We start from the raw sequence: 23,084 nt of genomic DNA, 5'->3' as shown, positions 1-23,084 counted from the left end.
CATTTAGAGATAAAGACACGTGTGCTCCAATGTTCATTGCAGCTTTGTTTACGGTGGCCAAGACATGGAAACAACCAAAATGTCCTTCGATAGATGAATGGATAAAGAAGTTGTGGTATATATGCACAATGGAATACTATTTGGTGGTAAGAAAAGATGATATAGGAACGTTTGTGACAACATGGATGGGTCTTGAGACTATAATGCTAAGCGAAATAAGACAGACAGAAGAAGCAGAGAACTATATGATTTCACTGATATGTGGTATATAAACCAAAGCCAACAAAAGAACAAGACAAACAAATGAGAAACAAAAACTCATAGACACAGACAATAGTTTAGTGGTTACCAGAGGGTAAGGGGGGAGGGGGGTGGGAGATGAGGGTAAGGGGGATCAATTATATGGTGATGGAAGGACAACTGACTCTTGGTGGTGAACACACAATGGGATTTATAGATGATGTAATACAGAATTGTACACCTGAAATCTATGTAATTTGCTAACAATTGTCACCTCAATAAATTTAATAAAAAATATTAAAGAGTATAAAGAAGAAACTGAAACAAACTGTAGTCCTGCAGCAGAGACAGACATAGTTAATATTCTGATGTCTCCACGTTTTCTTTCTCTGCATTTTTTAATAATTCAGGTCTCTTTATATTCTTTATTATCCTCAATTAATATTTTATCATCAGTATTGCCCTACTGTGGTAGCCAATCTCCAAGATGTTCTTCAGTGATCCCTACCAGCTGGTACTCACACCTTTTTGTAGTCCCCTCTCACATTGTGCCAGGATTGGTCCGTGTGGTCTATAGTATATGACAGAAGTGATGGAATGTCATGTCTGGGATTAGGTTACATATGACTGTGGCTTTCATATTAAGCTGGTTCACTCTTTCTCTCTCATCTCTCCCTCTGGGGGAAGCAAGCTGCCATGTTTTTAGCAGGCTTATGACTGTGTCCACATGGTGAAAAACTGAAGCCTCCAGCCAACAGCCAGAAAGTCTGCCAACAGCCATATGTGTGCTTGGAAATGGCTTCTCCAGCCTCAGTCAGGCCTTGAGAAGACATGTATTTGGCCAACAGCCTGACTGAAATCTCATGAGGCACCCTGAACCAGAACCACCAGAAATTAATATACATTTGCTTATTGGTCATATCTGATGACTCAACCATCCAATGCAAACGCATGATCCTTTCTTCCATTGTTCTATTTGTTTTTTCTCATCTCAGGGAATAGCTCCACCATTCATGCAGTCTAGCACTCCAGAAACCTGAGAGTCATCTTAGACTCTCTCGCTATCTCACCTCTTAGATACACTCCATGCCTATCTTTACACCTCCCTCTCCTGCCTGCCCCACTGATACTGCCTTACTGCAAACTTTGTTCGGCTTTCTCCCTGTCTTCATTTTCAATATTTTCTTTTTCATAGTTCTACTTTACCATAATGGATTTGTTATTCTTGGAAGAACTAATGATAATTTGATTTTATTTAGCTGTAATTACTTACTATTATTTTCTACTTTTATGACTGTATCACTGAACACTATAATACTAATATTTTATGTACAAAAGACCATAACTATTTTCATGAAATAAAATACCACCTGGACAAAAAAAGAAAAAAAGAAAGAAAAAGTACATATTGATAGTTATAAAGTTATAAAATAGTAATGAGGATATAAAGTATAGTATGGGAAACAGTCAACAACATTGTAAAAATTATGCATAGTGTCAGATGGGTACTAGAGTTTTTGGGGGGATTACTTCATAAAATATATACTTGTGTAACCACTATGTGGTACACCTGAAATTAATATAAAATAATACTGAATGTCAACTACAATTAAAAAATAGTCATAGAGATATAAAGTACAGCATAGGGAATAAAGTCAATGGCATTGTAATAGCTATGTATGGTGTCAGATGGGTAATAGATTTATTGGGGTTATCACTGTGTGAGGTATACTCATATAAATGTCTATCGAACATGTTGTTTTATACACCTGAAACTAAAACAAACAAACAAATAAACAAACAAACAAACAAAAATAACCTCAAGAGACAAACGATCCAGTAATTCCATTTCTGGGTATTTATCCTAAGAAATCCAAAATGCTACTTCAAGGGGACGTGTGCATCCATATGTTCACTGCAACGTTGTTTACAATGGCCAAGATGTAAAGGCAGACTGGGTGTCCGTCGATGGATGAATGGATAGAGAGGAAGTGGTACATATATGCAGGGAAGGGAATGGATTCTTGCCATCTGTGGCGGCATGGATGGACCTGGAGGGAATTGTGTTGAGTGAAGTATGTCAGACAGAGAAAGGCAGATGCAATGTGATTTCGCTTACATGTGGAATCTAAAGAACAAAACAAACCAACAAATAGGAACAAACTCATAGATACACAGAACATTTTGATAATTGCCAGATGGGAGGGGGATTGGGAGTGGGTGAAAGAGGTCAAGGGATTAAGAAGTACAAATTGGTAGTTACAAAATAGTCACGGGGATATAAAGTATAGTATGGGGTGCATAGTCAATAATATTATTATTGGAAAGAAATGGAAAGACATTCCGTGCTCATGGATTGAAAGAATCAACATAGTTAAAATGGCCATACTACCCAAAGCAATATACAGATTCAATGCAATCCCCATCAAAATCCCAATGGCGTATTTTAAAGAAATAGAACAAAAAATCATCAGATTTGTTTGGAAACACAAAAGACCCCGTATAGCCAAAGCAATCTTAAGAAAAAAGAACAATACTGGAGGTATCACACTTCCTGGCTTTGGCTTGTACTACAGGGCTACGATAATCAAAACAGCATGGTAATGGCAGAAAAACAGACACATAGACCAAAGGAATAGAATTGAGAACCCAGAAATAAAACCACATAAATATGGACAGATAATTTTTGACAAAGAAGCTAAAAACATACAATGGAGCAAAGACAGCCTCTTCAATAAATGGTGCTGGGAGAATTGGATAGCCACGTGCAAAAGAATGAAACTGGACTGCTATGTGTCACCATGTACCAAAGTTAATTCAAAATGGATCAAAGACTTAAGCATAAGACCTGAAACAATAAACTGCATAGAAGAAAACATAGGTACTAAACTTATGGACCTTGGGTTCAAAGAGTATTTTATGAATTTGACTCCAAAGGCAATGGAAGTAAAAGCTAAAATAAACGAATGGGACTATATGAAACTTAAAAGCTTCTGCACAACAAAAGAAACCATCGACAAAATAAAGAGGCCACCAACTGAATGGGAGAAGATTTTTGCAAACAGTGCCTCCGATAAGGGGCTAGTATCCAGAATATACAAGGAACTCATGCAACTCAACAACAAAAAAACAAACAACCCAATTGAAAAATGGGCAGAGGACTTGAAGAGACCTTTCTCCAAAGAGGACATACAAATTGGAAATAGACATATGAAAAAATGGTCAACATCACTAATCATCAGAGAAATGCAAATAAAAACCACAATGAGATATCACCTCACGCCAATCAGAATGGCTATCATCAACAAGACAAATAGTAACAAGTGTTGGAGAGGCTGTGGAGAAAAAGGAACCCTCATACACTGTTGGTGGGAATGCAGACTGGTGCAGCCGTTATGGAAGGCAGTGTGGAGGTTCCTCAAAAAATTACGAATAGAATTACCATATGACCCAGCAATCCCTCTCCTGGGTATCTACCCAAAAAATCTGAAAACATTTAGAGATAAAGACACGTGTGCTCCAATGTTCATTGAAGCTTTGTTTACGGTGGCCAAGACATGGAAACAACCAAAATGTCCTTCGATAGATGAATGGATGAAGAAGTTGTGGTATATATACACAATGGAATACTATTCAGCGGTAAGAAAAGATGATATAGGAACATTTGTGACAACATGGATGGATGTTGAGTGTAATGCTGAGCGAAATAAGTCAGACAGAAAAAGCAGAGAACCATGTGATTTCACTGATATGTGGTATATAAACCAAAAAACAACAAAAGAACAAGACAAACAAATGAGAAACAGAAACTCATAGACACAGACAATAGTTTAGTGGTTATCAGAGGGTAAGGGGGGTGGGGGGTAGGGGGGTCGGAGATGAAGGTAAGAGGGATCAAATATATGGTGATGGAAGGAGAACTGACTCTGGGTGATGAACACACAATGGGATTTATAGATGATGTAATACAGAATTGTACACCTGAAATCTATGTAATTTTACTAACAATTGTCACCCCAATAAATTTAATAAAATTAAAAAGAAAGAAAGAAAAAAACCCACAATGAGATATCACCTCACCCCAGTCAGAATGGCTATCATCAACAAGACAAACAGTAACAAGTGTTGGAGAGGCTGTTGAGAAAATGTTACCCTCATACACTATTGGTGGGAATGCAGACTGGTGCAGCCGCTATGGAAGGCAGTGTGGAGGTTTCTCAAAAAATTACAAATAGAATTACCATATGACCCAGCGATCCCTGTCCTGGGTATCTACCCAAAAAATCTGAAAACATTTATACATAAAGACAAGTGTGCTCCAATGTTCATTGCAGCTTTGTTTACGGTGACCAAACATGGAAACAGCCAAAATGTCCTTCGATAGATGAATGGATGAAGAAGTTGTCATATATATACACAATGGAATACTATTTGGCGGTAAGAAAAAATGAAATAGGAACATTTGTGACAACATGGATGGATCTTGAGGGTATAATGCTAAGCGAAATAAGTCAGACAGAAAAACCAGAGAATCATATGATTTCACTGATATGAGGTATATGAACCAAAAACAACAAAAGAACAAGACAAACAAATGAGAAATAAAAACTCATAGACACAGACAATAGTTTAGTGGTTTCCAGAGGTTAAGGGGGGAGGGTGTGGTAGATGAGGGTAAAGGTGATCAAATATATGGTGATGGAAGTAGAACTGACTCTGGGTGGTGAACACACAACGTGACTTATAGATGATGTAATACAGAATTGTACACCTGAAATCTATGTAACTTTACTAACAATTGTGATCCCAATAAACTTTAATTAAAAACAAACAAAAAAAAAACAAAAAAGAATATTATGATAGCATGGTACAGTGTCAGATGGTTGCTGGACTTACCATGGTGATCACTTCTTTAGGTGCGTAAATGTTGAATAACTATGATGTATACCTGAAACTAATGTAATACAGTATGTTAGCTTTATTTTAATAAAAGTCTTAAAAAATAAATAAAAGTATCATGCTGGTAGGAGCACTGAGGATGCATTGGAGGGGTGGATGCTGCAGCAGGGACACCAATGAGGATCCCTACTGCAGGAGAAAATGAGGGCTTAAATCAAGGTTGTGATAGTGAGGACATAAAGGCATGGATGAATATGATGTATGTTAAGGTGTTGTATGGGACAGGGTTTAGGATGCCTCTTATACTTCTCTCATTCCCTCTACATCCACTTTATGCCCAAGCCCTTGTTTGTGTGACTGGGTGGATGGTGTATCTTCTACCAAGAGGAGGTAAACAGGGGAGAGCAAACTTGCAGAAAAGACCTTGTATTCAAATGGGAGTTGTGTCTTAAAGTGTGGCTCATGCTGGGAGCTTGTTAAAAATGCATGATCATGGGCAGCATCCCAGACCTACTGAATTAGAATCTCCATTTTAGAAAGACCCCCACATGAGTCACATGCACATTCATGTTTGAAAAGGACAGGCATGGGAACAACCTGGTGGAGATATCCAGTAATGTGTCCAGTTGGATACTGGGTTTGTGGCCTGGGATAGAGGTCTAGGCTGCAGTGATAAAGACAGGAGCTATCAACCTGTGAGTGGTAGTTGAAATCACTGGCATTGAATAAGATCACCAGGGAGAATGTAGGACAGAGGTCTTACCAAGGCTCATTGCATAATGTGCCTTATAAGCCAAGGTTAAGAATTATTGGCCCTGGTGATAAGAACTGGCTCGAATACATGTTCATCTTATTCTCACATTATGTTAATTTAAAAAATATTAGATGTAAATACTTAACTAAAAGATTTTTACATAAAGCCCACATTTCTGACTTGTCTTAAAAGCATTAGATCCTTGTATGTCAGCAACTGGTCAAAACTGATTGGCAGCTTTGATTGCCTTCAGAGGGCATACCTAAAGGAGGCCCTCTTCTCTCTGCTGTATTCCCCAATGCTGAGACCAAATATCAGTTGTCTTTTATCATATGTGTTCTTTCTTTGTTAATAGTAAAGAGGATAGTCAAATGTTTTTTGTACCCATTACCCTATTGAAATTGGAAAATGAAAGATAGAGAAGAGGGTTACTGCTTCAAAAATGGGGGAGGGGAGAAAGCATCTACTATCCTTGCATTACTTATTCATATTACTTGCCTAGCATCTATAGGTTGTTAGCTGGTCGTAGAGAGAAAAAGAGGGCCAAGATAGAATCTTGGGGGGAGATTAACATTATAGGGATAGGTAGAGGAAGAGGAACCCACCCAGGAGATTGAGAATAAAAATTCGCCGGCAATTGAAAGATGACTGGGGGAGTGTAGTCTGACAGAAACAAAGGAAGGAGAGAGTTTCCAGGAGGGAGAAGTTCACAGTGTTGGGTGCTGCAGAGAGGTCTAGAAAGGTGAAAACTAAATAATAAATTGGACTAGACCATTTGGAAGTCCTGGGTTACCTATGCCAGATTCCTTTTGGTGTGAGAAGGACTGACTGGAGCCTGGTTCCAAAAGGGCCCAGAAAGTGAGTGGGATGTGAGGACTGAGGAGGATGAGCTCTCAAACAATAAGCTTGAGAAACTCAAGTAAAGGGAGAAGGAATGCAGGACAGGGAAGTTGGATTTCTTGGTTTGATTTGTTTTTTGGAAAGCTATAATAGATTCAGGCTGCAGCGACACAGCCAGTAGATACTTAAAGGTTTGAAAACACAGGAGAAAAGGGATATTAACCAACCCTGGGGCAGGAAGTGAGACAGGAAAGTATGAAATCCAAAGGACAGACAGAGGGATCATACCTTTTCCTGTAGGAGGAGAGGGAGAGAGATGTGGGGATCTCAAGGTTGAGGGAACTCACACTGACAGCCTCAATGTTTTCCATGAAGTAGGAGGCAAGGTCAATTGCTGGAGGAGTAGAGTTGGGGAGGGGTAGGGGTAGAGCAGGTCCTTGAATGCTGGCCAAGGTTAATATTTTCACCATTCCTCCCATAGGGGCATTTAGAAACAGGAAGAAGCAGGAGAAATCATGTTGCCTAGGGAACTCAGTGGTTTAGTAAAGCAATTGTAGGTTGTTTTTAAGCTTATTAACTCATTCATATCTGTTGCCACCTAAAAGAGAATTGTTGAGTAGGGGCGGAAATAGAGACAATTCTGCTTTATAGGGCACACAGTGGGCATCCCCTGTAGCCTAATGAGAATATGGGGGTATGTGTACTCCTGGGACAAGAGACTAAAATAAAATGGGAGGAATCAAGTAAATGGCAGGCAGTACGGTGTCAAAGACAAATTTCCCCTATCTCTTTGTGTTTGTACGTGTCCAGAGGCAGGCAGACAGACAGACAGACAGACAGACACACACACACACACACACACACACACACACTTCATATCTCTGCATGTGTATAGGTATGATCCCACTACCCCACCAAACAGAAATATCTAGGGTTAAAATGCTGGAATTATTCCTTTGATTTTTTTTTTCTATGTGGCAGGATAATCTAATTAGCTGTCACCTGTTTTCTCTGCTGTAGATTCATCATTAAATAAAATTTATTTTTTTCTCCCTTACTCAATTTTACCACAAATGGTGGCCAAGGCTTGTGATATGAAGGTCCAAACTCTACTTGCCCCAGGAGGACAGTAAAGAGGCCTATGTTTCCAAGAAGTTTAGGTTATTGAGAGTTTAGACCTGGATTATCTGAGAGTAGAGGCCTCTCAGGGTAGGAGGAATGGAGTGTGGACCAGCCCCAGCGAGTGCTGATCACCTGAGCATGGGCATATATTGGGAAGGGAGGCAGAGTTGCACAGTGTCTGGGATTTATGCCTTGGGTCCCTCCACGCCCCAGAAGACTGGAGCAAATGTATACATTCTACTGAGGGATCCTTTTCCTCCAGACTCCATTATCCACCCCAAGCTAATGCTGGTTCATCATTCCTGGCAACTTTAATATCCACATGGATGACACACCCCAGACGCTGCCTGTCTTCATCTCCAACCATCTTTTTCTCTACCCCACATTGGCCACCCTCTCTCTTGGTCACACATTAGACCTTGTCAAAAGGCCAACCCTGGTTACACCCAGCTGTCCCCCATTTCCTACCTGCACCTAAACAATTGAGCATTGTAGCAGAAAGCACAGTACTCTACTGGCTGATTTCACTTGAAAAAAATTTTTTTTTTTTTTGGAAAAGAAGTAAAACTTTTTTGTTCACAGATGACATGATCATTTACATAGAAAGTCCAATGAATTCTACAGATAAGCTATGAGAACTAATCAGTGAGTTTAGCTAGGTTGAAGGGTACAAGATTGACATATAAATATCAATTTTATTTCTATATAATAGCAATGAACAATCAAAAATTGAAATAAAAAAGATACCATTTACAATAGCATTGAAAATATGAACTACTTAGGGACAAAAAGGTATATATATTATATAATTCCATTGATATATCTCTCCAGAAAATGCAATCTAATCTATAAGGACAGAAAACAGATCAGTGGCTACCTGGGGATAGGGGATGAGGAGGGGCTTGCTTGAAAAATTTTGACCATAATTCACAAATGGACAGTGCTATCCCACACAGTCCATTCTCTCTCCTACTCTCCTTCTCTGGGAGCACTCTATCATACTATCTGCATTCTTTTCAAACCTCCAATATCTCCTTTCTATTCTCACTCTCAAAATGATCTTGCATTTTATTCATTAAGAAAATAGAAGCAATTAGATGGAAACCCCCTATCTTCCCACCAACAAACCCACCAACCCCTATCTCTATCTACATACTCTGTTTTTCTTCTTGGTACAGTGTATCGTCCTTTCTCCTATCAAGGTCCTTCCCCTTTGACTCTGCATCCATTTGCCTCACATACTCTTGAGACCTGCTTGTACAGTTATCCCTTCTCTCTACTGCATATTAATACCATCCTCTTTACTTGATCATACCTATGTGCAAATAAACATGCTCTAGTGTTTCTTCTGCTTTGCTTTTACCTCTGAACATTCATTTTTCAGAGTTTTCTATGTAAATAAAATTTTTCATAAACATAATTTTAATGACTCCATAAGACACCATCATATGTATCAACTATAATTTATTAGACAATTCCCCTATTTGCATATTTAGGCTTATTTCCATTTTTTATGAACAATAACTCTGCAATGAGCACTATGTATGAAAATTTCTTTCCTCTTTCTGATAATTTCCTTAGCATAAACTCCTTAAAATTCAACTCCTGGATCAAAGATTATACGATTTCTAAAACTAGAATTATTGGGTCAGAAGTTGTGAATATTTTTAATGCACTTGGTGTGACAGTTGATTTTTATGTATCAACCTGACTGGGCCACAAGATTCCTAGATTAAACATTATTTCTGAATGTGTATGTAAGGGTATTGCTAGATGAGAATAGCTTTTAAATTGGTGGACTCAATAAAGTAGATCACCCTCCCCAATGTTGGTGGGCATGATCCAATCTATAAAAGGCCTGAATAGAACATGAAGTAGAAGAAGAGAGGATTTACCCACCCCTTCTTTTCTGCTGGCTGAGCTGGGACATTGGTCTCCTGCCCTTGGACTGGGATTTACACCATAGGCTCCGCTGGTTCTCAGGCCTTCTCTGGACTCAGACTAAACTACACCACTTGCTCTCCAGCTTGCAGATGGCCAATCATAGGACCTCTTAGCCTCCATGATCATGGGAGCCAAATCCTATACTAAATCTCCTTTTATAATTATCTCCTATTCGTTCTGTTTCTCCGGAGAACTCTGCCTAATACACTTGGGTATACTAATGGATATACCAACTGGCAATATTTGAGAGTATTCATTTCACTGTGTCCTCCTCACCTAAACTAGGAATGGTTACCTTTTCAAGTTTTGGCTATACAAGGTGTTATCACAAAATATGGTGAATGTTCAAATAAAAAAATTGTTACAGTAAAAGACACATTGCTATTAATTGCCCTCAAAATATTCCCCCTTGCTTTAAACACACTTATCCCATCATTCTTGCCACTTTCTGAAGCAGTTCTGGAAGTCCTCTTTCATGAGTGTCTCTAGTTGCGCTGTCGTGATTGCCTCGATGTGATGTTCTGAATAAATTCAAAACATTTACCTTTCGTGGTTATTTTGACTTTGGGGAAGAGCCAGAAGTCGCACGGTGCCAGATCCTGTGAGTAAGGTGGATGAGGACACACCGCAATGTTTTTATTTGATGGAAATTGCCATACCAGAAGTGATGTGTGACACAGAGCATTGTCATGATGGAGGATGACACTGTTTGCCCATTTCTCATGCTGCTTTGTATGCACATTGTTTCTTAAACACTCTAATAAGCCTTTATAATATTCAGAGCCCACTGTATTGTTCCTGGGTACGAACCCAGCTCTCACAATTCCGTCAAGGTCAAAAAACACAATTAACATCACCTTTCTGTTGGATGGCACTTGGCAGTAGCATTCACCATATTTTTTTATCACACTTGTAAGTATGTTCCATGCAACATTTGCAATATATTAACAACTTCATTGTTTTTCTGAAATTCAAATTTAACTGTGTATTTTATCTGGTAACATTACTTGAAGTGAATATCCAAACCCTCTTCTTTTTTTGAGAGAATCCTTCATTGTGAATTTGGAAGGCAAGGACTCACCTCCTAGCATGGAAACTAAGGGAAGCACATATTGCTTCTTCACATGCCCTGGGTGGTTAGGGCACCAATAGGGGACCCAGGCTCTCATTAAAGACTTTGAATCTTGAGAGATTTATACAAAAAGTGGCAGTTTTGAATTCATTCATAGGAACTACATCTAGCAGAGGCCCCAGTAGCCAATATTGTATCCGTGGAGTCCAGAGGCAGCAGTTTTTTGGTGGTGATATCTAGAGGTGGTGGAGGTAGCTGTTGCCAGTGGTGACATAGTAACAAAAGTAGTCCTAGGGCATGACCTTAACTGGAATTCCCACTGCTAAGCCTCCCTTGTTTCTTGACCATTTCCCTAGCCTGGTTCATCTGCTTTCCTGTTGATTCTGTGAAATGGTCAATAATTTGCTCGATTCAGCCAGAAACAGTTTCTGTTGTTTTCAACCAAGAACCCTAACTGCTATAAATATAAGCACAGATAGATGAAAGAAAAATTGAAATCATGATATTTCCACCATTTTTTTTGGTGTTCCTAAAAATGGATCTTCTTATTGTTTTTAAAGATGTTCTCCCAAACAAATGACTGTTTCTTGAAGGATAGATTTGGAATTTCCCAAAATAAGCACTAGATGGTGCTCTGAGGTAATATATTCTTGATTGTGTGCCCAGATAACTAGGTTTAACACTTTCAATACCACCACCACCAGAGGCACTGTTAATAGGAATAGCTAACGTTAATTGAGTGCCTAACATGTGCCAGAAACTATTCTAAGTGTTTTATAGGATGAACTCATTCCTTACACCCAATAAAGCATTATCTACGTTTTGCAGAAGAAGCAACTAAAGCATGTTTAGATTAAGTAACTTGTCCAAGATCGGAAAATTAATTCGTGGTGAAGATGAGATTTGAGCCCAAGAAGTCTGGTCCCAGAGACTGTAGTCTTAACTTATATGCTCTACTACCTCTCACAATTATGCTACAGTGGCCATTTACTGATTGCCTACTCTGAGCCAGATTCTGAGCCAGGCATGTTGCATAATGAGGTCATTATTGCCATTTTACAGATGAGGGAACTGAGACTCAGAGGCTAAGTAACTAGTTCATATTCCACAGACAGAAACAAATCCAACAGTGTCTGTAAATATAATTCCATAATGTTAATAATAAAATTAAAGTATATTAAATAAAAAACAGCATTTGTCACCTGAGAGACTAATTCCACTTTGGGGATTGGGAAAAATAGACTTTGAAAGTAGTTGGCATGGTAAACCATTCCTTTACATTTCAGCTCTTCAGAGAAGTGTGGCCAAAATATTCTCCCTCTTTAGTTCCCTTCCTCTAGGAGCTAAAGAAGGTATGAAAGCTAAAGGCATTTTTGGAACCTGGCTCTTCTGGGTTTTTGCATTGTTCATTCTGAGGATGTTGTCTAATGAGCCAAAGAAGTGAATTAGGCAGCCCCCAAATGGGACTTACGTAGGCTCTGGGACAGAAGCAGCTCTCCTGACAAAATGATTGTAATATTTAAATACCTAAGAGAAGTTTGAGTCAGAGGAGTAATGCTATCAAAATATATTATAAAACCACAACATTTAAAACAGTGTGATAGTGGTGCAAGAAGAGACACATCAATGCAACAGAATAGAAATCCCAGAAAAACAAAACGAAACAATATGTGTGTAATGTACCTATGTATGTATACAAATATATGAATGTATGAGGTAAAGGAAAGATCACAGAGTGATGGAGAAGGGACGGGTTACTCAATAAACAGCACTAGGATGATTTGTGATTTGGGAAAAATAATCACATTATACATTGAAATAAATTTCGCATGTATAAAAGATAAAATTTTAAAAGGCAGAAACAAAATTATCCATCTGATTCCTGGATGGAGAAGTGCTTTATTTGGAATACATGTGATAGAAAAGATAACAAAGGAAGAAATTGACTGATATGCTTACATAAAAATTAAACCTTCTGAACATCAAGAAATAGCATAAACAAAATAAAAGGCAAAATAAAAAACCCACTGAAAATTCTTGCAATAAATATAGAAAATTGATAAAGAGATGATGTAAATCAATAAGAAAGACACTAAAAAAGCAAATGACAAATGGACAAAGAACTGAACAGATGAATCATACAGGAAGAAATATAAATATGTAATAAAATATCAACAAACTTTGACCTCACTTGAAATTTTAAAATGACAAGTAAAAATAATATAGCATTTCCCATCTATCAAATCAGCAAAGATGTTTTGAAAGTCATAACCCCTAACATTTTAAAGTCCTTTCATGTACTGATGAGGACGACAAATTGGTCTGACCCTTCCGGATGGCAATTTGGAAGAATACATTAAGAGACTGAAATTGCAAGTAAGCTCAGGTCTTGTGTTCCAGAAATTCCATGTCTATGAGTTTGTCTTAAGGAAATAGGCATACAGATAGAGATTTTTGTACAAAGACATTCTTTTTAGCCCTGTGAATAATCTGAGGAGAGCCATTAAGAAAATGGTTAAATAAATTATGGGACAAGTGTACAATAGGATGCTATGCAGCCATCAAAATGATGTTTACAAAGGACTTTTAATGACACAAGAAAATGTATCATAATAAATTAGATAATTTAGGTGAGATGGAAAATTCCCAGAAACACATATTACCAAAATTAACTCAAGAAAAAACAGAAGAGTTGAATAGAACTAAAACAAATAGAGATTTTTATCAGTAATCAAAAGCCTCCCGTTATCACACAGGCACTCCTACTTCCAGTCTGCACCTTTCATAGAGGAGTCATTTTTTAAAATTTTATTTATTTTTTATTACAAGTTTCAGGTGTACAAAACAACATAATGATTAGACATATTGCCCCTCTCACATCATATATACCTGTTACATTTCCATTGACTATGTTCGCTACACTGCACTTCACATCCTGTGACTGTATACCGTGTTTCCCTGAAAATAAGACCTAGCCAGACCGTCAGCTTTAATGCGTCTCATGGAGCAAAAATTAATATAGGACTCGGTTTTATTTTACTATAATATAAGACCCGGTCTTTAATATAATATAATATAATATAATATAATATAATATAATATAATATAATACTGAGTCTTATATTAATTTTTGCTCCATGAGACACATTAGAGCTGATGGTCTGGCTAGGACTTATTTTCGGGGAAACACGGTATGAATATACAGAGGGTGCCAAAAAAGTGTATACACATTTTAAGAAAGGAAAACTGTATTAAATTTGTAATAATATATACCAATAACAAAAGATGAATACAAGTCACTTTTTTTTTTTTAAAGATTTTATTGGGGAAGGGGAACAGGACTTTATTGGGGAACAGTGTGTACTTCCAGGGCTTTTTTCCAAGTCAAGTTGTTGTCCTTTCAATCTTAATTGTGGAGGGTGCCATTCAGGTTCAAGTTGTTGTCCTTTCAGTCTTAGTTGTGGAGGGCGTAGCTCAGCTCCAGGTCCTGTTGCCGTTGCTAGTTGCAGGGGGCACAGCCCACCATCCCTTGTGGGAGTCGAACGGGCAACCTTGTGGCTGAGAGCCCACTGGCCCATGTGGGAATCGAACTGGCAGCCTTCAGAGTTAGGAGCACGGAGCTCCAACCGCCTGAGCCACCGGGCCGGCCCAATACAAGTCAATTTTGACTTCTGCAATTACAAGGGGTGCTCAAAGTGGTTACCATCAGCGAGCATCCAGATACTTCTGATTATGATGAACTACTGCTTGAGCAACATTGACTAAATTGTCCACTTGTACACCTTTTTTTGGCATCCCTGGTATATATTAGTGGACACTTTGGTCCACTAATTCCTCACACTTTCATCCCAACTCTGCTTCTCCCAGGGAAAATTATAGCTAGGAGTGTGGAGCTGGGGTCTTATGGGGCCTATGTTCTGACAAGAGGAGAGAGCAGTGTGCTTCTCGGGGCTAGAGCAACCAAACAGAGCATGCAAGGGTGAAATTGTGGCCCTAATTGATGCTGCTCCAGGGAAAAAGGAAGGAAGGTGCTGTCTTTGATCCTTTGGCTTTGATCTTCTTGGTTACCTGCACTTTGGAAAACTGGGCCCAGATAAGCATGGGCATTGGGCTGGGCAGGACCATCCTGGGGTGAAGGCCCAGGCCAGGCCAGGCCAGTTGAGGAACATCAAGGCTTTTTTCATTCCCACATGCTCTATGGTAGCTGCCAACTTTCTGAGGGCCTTTACACTAGGCTCCTAAAGGCTCACAGAGACAGGGAGCAAGCCTTGGGCAAAGTTGTAATAGAAACATTTGTAATAGAAACTCTAGTATAGTACCTCATCTGCTTGTGCCCCCTCTCCCCAATCAAAACTCCCTTACAGACTAACCAATCTCAACATCCTGTTCTGTGGGTGGAAAAGACTTACTCAGCTAAATGTATCAAATCTCAGATGCTTTGTCCCAGGGAACATGGAGCTTTAAGTCAGTGAAAACCCTCCCATTCTGCACCTGTATGGGAAAGATATGGGGTAAGGGAGTCCTATTTTCCTGGTGCCCTTTAAATCAGATTTTCACCATTCCTTACTCAGTCCCCAGAGCAATGGGTCTCAAGCGAGGGCTTCATTTTCCCAAATTTGGTTGAAAATGTAGATGTTTGAGACAAAAATCAACAAGAGTATAGAAGAACTTAACAGCATCACTGACCAACTAGATTTAATTGACATTTCTAGGACACTCCACCCACTCCAGTAAAATACACATTTTTTCAAGTGTATATAGAACATTCACCGAGATGGCCCATAAAATAAACCTCAACAAATTTAAAATAATTGACATCATCACAGTATGTTCTCTGACTACAACAGAATTGATAGAGTATGTAGGAAGGTGGACATGAGCAGGAGGAGGAGGAGCTAGGAGGTCCCCACAGGTAACCCAGTGATGTCATCAGCATCCTGTTACAAACCCACTGAAGCGAGTAGCCAGAACAGAGACTTGGGCTAATACAAACACACTAGGATGAAGGAGAGGTGCAGAAGGAGGAGAAAAGCCAGAAAAGGGGAGGAGGAAGATAACCCATCAATAAGATATAAGGCCAGGGTACCAGACACGTTGACCCGCTGCCCACCCTCGGGTCAGCTTGCTCCATGCTCGGAGTATACTTGCTTGGCAAATCAACTTTGCTGACTGCTGCTTGCTTCACTCTAGTCTCTTGACTGAATTCTTTCTTTCAAGAAGATAAGAACCAAGGAAATCACTGTTCCCGGTAACAGAAACAAACTAGAAATCAGTAACAGAAAGATATGAGGAACCCAAGGTCCATAAGTTTAGTACCTATGTTTTCTTCTATGCAGTTTATTGTGTCAGGTCTTATGCTTAAGTCTTTGATCCATTTTGAATTAATTTTGGGACATGGTGACAAATGCAGTCTATTTTCATTCTTTTGCTTGTGGCTATCCAATTCTCCCAGCACCATTTTTTGAAGAGGCTTTCTTTTCTCGATTGTATGTTTTTAGCTTCTTTGTCAAAAATTATCTGTCATATATATGTGGGTTTATTTCTGGGTTCTCAATTCTGTTCCATTTGTCTGTGTTTCTGTTTTTCTGCCAATACCATGCTGTTTTGATTATTGTCACTTTTTAGTATAAATTGAAGTCAGAAAGCATGACACCTCCAGTCTTGTTTTTTTTTCTTAGGATTGCTTTGGCTATTCAGGGTCTTTTGTGATTCCATACAAATCTGATGATTTTTTTTGGTTCTATTTTTTCAAAAAATGCTATTGGGATTTTGATGGGGAGTGCATTCAATCTGTATATTGTTTTGGGTAATGTGGCTGTTTTAACTACGTTGATTCTTACAATCCATGAACATGGACTATCTTTCTGTTTCTTTGTGTCTTCTTCAATTTCTTTTAATAATGTCTTATAGTTTTCACTGTATAGGTCCTTCACATATTTTATTATGATTATTCCTAGTGAATTATGGCTCTTTCCATTAACGAGATTTCACTGTTTGTCAGATGTCCAACCCAGGCTCCATTTTAAAGTTAAGTGAAAAGTTTAGAACTATTTCCAAAGATACAGTTATATTTGTTTATAAGTGTCTAACACACACACACACACACACACACACACACACACACACACACTCAATAGTCTCCAACAGTGAGGTAGAAAGGAATAATGTAAACTATAGGGAATTGTGGCTATCTCAAAGGAGAGGGTAGAAAGTAGAATGTACTTATGGGATTTGGACTTGTGTTCTTGATTTTGGGAGCATTTAAGGGAGTAAGTTTGCTCTAGAATTGGATACCATCAGGAAGCAGAGGAATTCTATGACTGAGTATTGCAATAAATCTTATTTAGAAGGAGGGCAGATTAGGGTGTAGCTAAAGATAATTGGTAAAGAAGAAGCAGCTACTCATATTAGCTAGGAAAGGGAATGTTTGGTCATTTTTGTGGCTTGGACAATGTGCATGTTTTGTCTGGGTTCAGACATGATTAAGGAGAAGTGTTTTATTGCCTTTGCTACTCTGTCACAGAGTGGTTTTGTCTGAAGTTGCTACTTTGGAAATTGTTTATATTCAACAGAACACCGAGGCCAACCTGTGAGTGCAGGGCCATGTGCTAGCTACACCAAGGCCTAACTGATAGTGCCAGGGCAGCTCATGGATGGCAGGTAATGCTTCTCTCTTTGTCAATTTACATTATAATATTATATTATGTTATATTATATTATAATCTTCATATATTAAACAGAGGATGCTTCTCAGTCAATTTATATTAATCTTCATATAATATAACCCTCATATTATAGTACAATTACACACACACACACACACACACACACACACACACACACACACACGGGGCACCAAAAAATGTGTATACATTTTAAGAATGTTATCTGTGTATTACTTTTTTTTTTATTATTAAATTTATTGAGGTGACAATTGTTAGTAAAATTACATAGATTTCAGGTGTACAATTCTGTATTACATCATCTATAAAGCCCATTGTGTGTTCATCACCCAGAGTCAGTTCTCCTTCCATCACCATATATTCGATCCCCCTTACCCTCATCTCCCACCCCCTACCCCCCACCCCCATTACCCTCTGGCAACCACCAAACCATTATCTGTGTCTATGAGTTTCTGTTTCTCATTTGTTTGTCTTGTTCTTTTGTTGTTTTGGATTATATACCACATATCAGTGAAATCACATGGTTCTCTGCTTTTTCTGTCTGACTTATTTCGCTCAGCATTACACTCTCAAGATCCATCCATGCTGTCACAAATGTTCCTATATCATCTTTTCTTACCGCCGAATAGTATTCCATTGTGTATATATACCACAACTTCTTTATCCATTCATCTATCGAAGGACATTTTGGCTGTTTCCATGTCTTGGCCACTGTAAACAAAGCTGCAATGAACATTGGAGCACACGTGTCTTTATGCATAAATGTTTTCAGATTTTTGGGGTAGATACCCAGGATAGGGATTGCTAGGTCATATGGCAATTCTATTCGTAATTTTTTGAGGAACATCCACACTGCCTTCCATAATGGCTGCACTACAAACAAATGAGAAACAGAAATTCATAGACACAGACAATAGTTTAGTGGTTGCCAGAGGGTAAGGGGGGTGGGGGGTGGGGGGTGGGAGATGAGGGTAAGGGGGATCAAATATATGGTGATGGAAGGAGAACTGACTCTGGGTGATGAACACACAATGGGATTTATAGATGATGTAATACAGAATTGTGCACCTGAAATCTATGTAATTTTACTAACAATTGTCACCCCAATAAATTTAATAAAATAAAATTAAAAAAAAAAGAATGTTATACACATGGAATCATACAGTACATGACTTTTAGAGGTCTTTTTTTTTTTCTGAGCATAATGCCTTTGATGTCCATCCAAGTCATTGCATGTATTGATAGTTTGATTATTTTTTCTTTTAAGGAGAGTGCTTTTGGTATGTCTAAGAAATTTATCAAACCCTAGGTTCTGAAGATTTTCTCTTATGTGTTCTCTCCCTTGACTCTAGAGAATGAGAATGAATCTTCCTTTCCCTGAAGCTCCACAGCTAATCCAACACATGTCCTGTTGATTCCACTTCCTAAATGTGTCTGGACTCTGTCCACTGCTCTCCATCTTCACCACGCCCCGCTAATCGAGGCTACTGTCATTATCTCCCACCGGTAGCAGCTTTCCAACTGTCTCCCCGTTTCTACTCTTGGCTGTCCCCCAAAGCCAAAACCAATGCAAACCTGGTCCTGTCTTCTGCCAGAAGCCCTTTAGTGGCTCCCCAAAGTTCTTGAACTGCAACCCAAATCCTTCTCACAGCCTGTGAGGCCCCATCTGTTTGGTCCCTCCTTGCCTATCTCCCACAAACTCATATTGAGCCTTTCTTTTAACTTCACAGATCCCCAACCCTTGGATGCTTTCCATTCTTTGAAAGTACCACACCGTCTGGCCTTCACTTGCTTTCACTTGCTGTGTCCTCTGTAAGATGGCACTTCTCCCTCTCCTGCCTCCCCACCTAGCCAAATCCTGCTCATCCTTCAGGTTTCAGCTTGAAATGTCACCTCCTCAGTAAAGCCTACCCTGACTCCTCCATTGATCGGGGGCCTCCCTATTATAGTCTCTTTCAAAGCATTTAGCACAATTGTAATTAATTAGTTATCTATGAAATTAATTAAACCTCTGTCACTCTAAGCTCCCCAAGAGGCCATTGCTATCTAGTTCATCCTTAAATCTCCAGCTCCCAGAGAAATATCAGCTCTTTGTGACTGCTCAGTGGCTTCTTCTTGAGTACATGAATGAAGGAAAGTAGAACCAACTAATCATAAGTTACTGTGACTTTAAAAGACAGGGAGGAACTTTATGGAGCTATTGGGAGGAAGGGGTTACCAAATGACACACTGACTGAACAGCTGGATGTTCCAGAGGCCTCACTGCAAACTCACCCTCCTCTTTCTTCCCTCTTCAAACCTTCCTTTATGGGTGAGAGGCCCTGTGAAGGGAGAAGGTTTTTATGAGGTGCTAGGGACCCATTTTTGAGTCTTATATGTCTGCAAAATGTTGGCAGTTTCTTCAAAACATTTAGATTTCAGGCTTGGCAGCACTAACTGGAAAGCATCTGTGGGTCTTTAAGAGGTAGGTTGTGGCCTCATGGTAATGAAGGCCTCTTTTAACTACCCTGTCTAAAGACCCACCTTCCTCTTTCTCCCCCATTAGGCTATAAACTCCAGAAGGGCAGAGAGCTGGTCCTGTTCACTACTGTATCTCTAGTGCCCAGCACATAATAGGTACTTTATAAATATTTATTAAGTGAAGTAATGGTTAATGAGTGAATGAATGAATAAATGAATGGTTAGATGAGTTGGTGAAGGTCCACAGGCTAACCAGAAGCCAAAACTGACTGGCCTGAGCATATGCTGTTGTCCTCATACCACTTCCCTAAGAGCTCTGTCTCCTCATGCTAGACTGGGAGTAACCGGAGTGCTGGCACAGTGGCCCTGGGGGCACAGCATGGGGCCAGATACGAGGAGGTACTCAGCAAGCACTTGCTGAATGGCTTGCTGACTGCTCAACAGCCCCCCTACACCCCGCAACCTCTCCCCATTCAAACTTTACTGGCCACAGAGCTGCTCTCAGCTTTCCAAGTTGGCAGACTGCATTGCAAATGGATGAACTAATCCAAGCAAATGGCTTGCAGTACTCCCTGTCCCAAGCAGCATGTGTATTCTCACATTTCGGTCTTATTTATCAGAGACCTGGTGGGGTCAGCTGTGAAGAGATGGGACCCTGGAAGGGAAAACATCCAGACGCTGGGTGGGAGGTTGGGTGGATGGCGTGGGATGGTGGGGGCGGGTGAGGGGCAGCTACCTCCTCTTCAGCCTGCTTTCCGGGTAAGTCCTGACTTGCTTCTCTTCTGTCTCTGAGTGAGACTCCCAGGACACTCTGGGCATGTGGGATAGGTAAGAAGAAAAGCTCCCTCCCCACTCCATCCCCAGCTGTCCCTACTGAGGAGAGGCTGGAGGAGGTGCCTAGAAAGGCCCTGGAGAGCCAACTGTGAGAGGCACTGGGAGAGACCCAAACCCTGAACTGGTTTCTCTGCCTTTAAGTAGGTCATTGAACGCTCAGAACAGAGAGGGAGGGAAGCCATCTCCCGAGGCACCACCCCATGGAGACTGCCAGACCTGCTGTGACAATAGGTCTTTCACATAGGAAGTTGTGTGGAAAGGCATGATGGGACCTGGTCACAATTCCCTTTGGAGAGGTTCCAGGTTGTAGCAGGGAAGAGCTGCATTTTCTTTGTCTTAGCTTTTCCTTTTGTACACTCTCCATGCTGTGGAAAATTCTGACCCACAAGTCTGGCCCCAGCAGTGCCACTGACTCACTCACTGTGTGAACCTTGGGCAGGTCTCAGGCCTGGGTTTACAAACGTGGACCAGGGATGCTCCCTGCTATGCCTACCTCAGGAGGGCAGTGAGGAGCAAAGGTGATTATGGAGAGGAAAACTCTTGTAAAATTGAGATGCTTTTCTTCTCTGCAGTACTCTCTGGTCTCCCAAACTGGCAGCCGGCCTGTTCCATGGGCCCTGGCTTCCATCCCATGATGTTCCTGAGTGGAGTTATCCCCAAGCCAGGAGCTATCTACATGGAAGGCTACTGCAAAGGGCTCTTCAAAGTCTCCCTGAGCAAAGACCTCTGTCCTGCTGGGGGCTGAAACTTCCTTCTCTCTCTTTAGAGCCAACCTCTGGTTTTAAGCATTCTGCCATTATCAGTACTAACAAGCACTTCCTAAGAACCTACTAGGGCAGGGACTTGGGCTAAGCCATTAGGATACAAGAAGTTCTATGACACAGCCCCTTCCTTCAACTGAGGAAATGAGGACAGGAAAGGAGGAAGAGAGGGAAGAAGACTTTACTTTGTGTATTGCTTTACAATTTATTAAAATAAGTGTTGCCACATTTTCATTAAATCGTCAAATTTATTTTATAGGTAATGATAGGGAATCTCAGAGAGGCTAAGCAATTTGTCCAAGGTCACAAAGCAGATTAACACCAGAGCTACAAGGTATCCTGACTTTAAATTCAAGGTAGTGTCTTCTACAAAAAGTTCCCTTGTATGATCTCCAGGAAGCCCTGCTAACATAGACATAAATGGGAGGTGGGGATAATATTAGTGCCTTGAGTGCCCACTAACACCTCAACATGGATTACTATAGCAGGGCCCAAGAGAAGGGGATAAACACAGGAACAAAAATGTCTTTCTTTTTTTTTAAGTTTATTGGGGTGACAAGTGTTAGTAAAATTACATAGATTACAGGTGTACAATTCTGTATTACATCATCCATAAATCCCATTGTTTGTTCACGACCCAGAGTCAGTTCTCCTTCCATCACCGCATATTTGATCCCCCTTACCCTCATCTCCCACAATCACCCTCCTTACCCTCTGGTAACCACTAAACTATTGTCTGTGTCTATGAGTTTTTGTTTCACATTTGTTTGTCTTGTTCTTTTGTTGGTTTTGGTTTATATACCACATATCAGTGAAATCATATGGTTCTCTGCTTTTTCTGTCTGACTTATTTCGCTTAGCATCACACTTTCCAGATCCATCCATGTTGTCACAAATGTTCCTGTATCATCTTTTCTTACCGCCGAATAGTATTCTATTGTGTATATATACCACAACTTCTTTATTCATTCATCTATCGAAGGACGTTTTGGTTGTTTCCATGTCTTGGCCACCGTAAATAAAGCTGCAATGAACATTGGAGTACACATGTCTTCATGTATAAATGTTTTCAGATTTTTTTGGTAGACACCCAGGAGAGGGATTGCTGAGTCATATGGTAATTCTATTCGTAATTCTTTGAGGAACCTCCACACTGCCTTCCATAACGGATGCACCAGTCTGCATTCCCACCAACAGTGTATGAGGGTTCCTTTTTCTCCACAGCCTCTCCAACACTTGTTACTATTTGTCTTGTTGATGATAGCCATTCTGACTGGGGTGAGGTGATATCTCATTGTGGTTTTTATTTGCATTTCTCTGATGATTAGTGACGTTGAGCATATTTTCATATGTCTATTTGCCATTTGTATGTCCTCTTTGGAGAAATGTCTCTTCAAGTCCTCTGCCCATTTTTCAATTGGGTTGTTTGTTTTTTTGTTGTTGAGTTGCATGAGTTCCTTGTATATTCTGGATAC

At 39.8% G+C, this 23,084-nt stretch overlaps 1 long non-coding RNA gene across 1 annotated transcript in view; it reads right to left on the bottom strand.

The window, feature by feature from the left end:
• The window catches only part of LOC141569606 (uncharacterized), a 28,695-nt gene extending 21,517 nt beyond the window's left edge, over positions 1-7,178 (bottom strand). The window contains exons 1-2 of the long non-coding RNA XR_012493294.1: positions 7,022-7,178; positions 5,137-5,194 (exon numbers count right to left, since the gene is read on the bottom strand). This is a non-coding gene — a long non-coding RNA (uncharacterized LOC141569606). The remainder of the gene's footprint in view (positions 1-5,136; positions 5,195-7,021) is intronic.
• Between the last annotated feature and the right edge of the window lie 15,906 nt (positions 7,179-23,084).

The sequence above is a fragment of the Rhinolophus sinicus genome, chromosome X (assembly GCF_036562045.2).
Source record: "Rhinolophus sinicus isolate RSC01 chromosome X, ASM3656204v1, whole genome shotgun sequence".
NCBI lineage: Eukaryota > Metazoa > Chordata > Mammalia > Chiroptera > Rhinolophidae > Rhinolophus > Rhinolophus sinicus.
The sequence above is the reverse complement of the archived record's forward strand: the minus strand, read 5'-3'. Positions and strand labels throughout refer to the sequence as shown.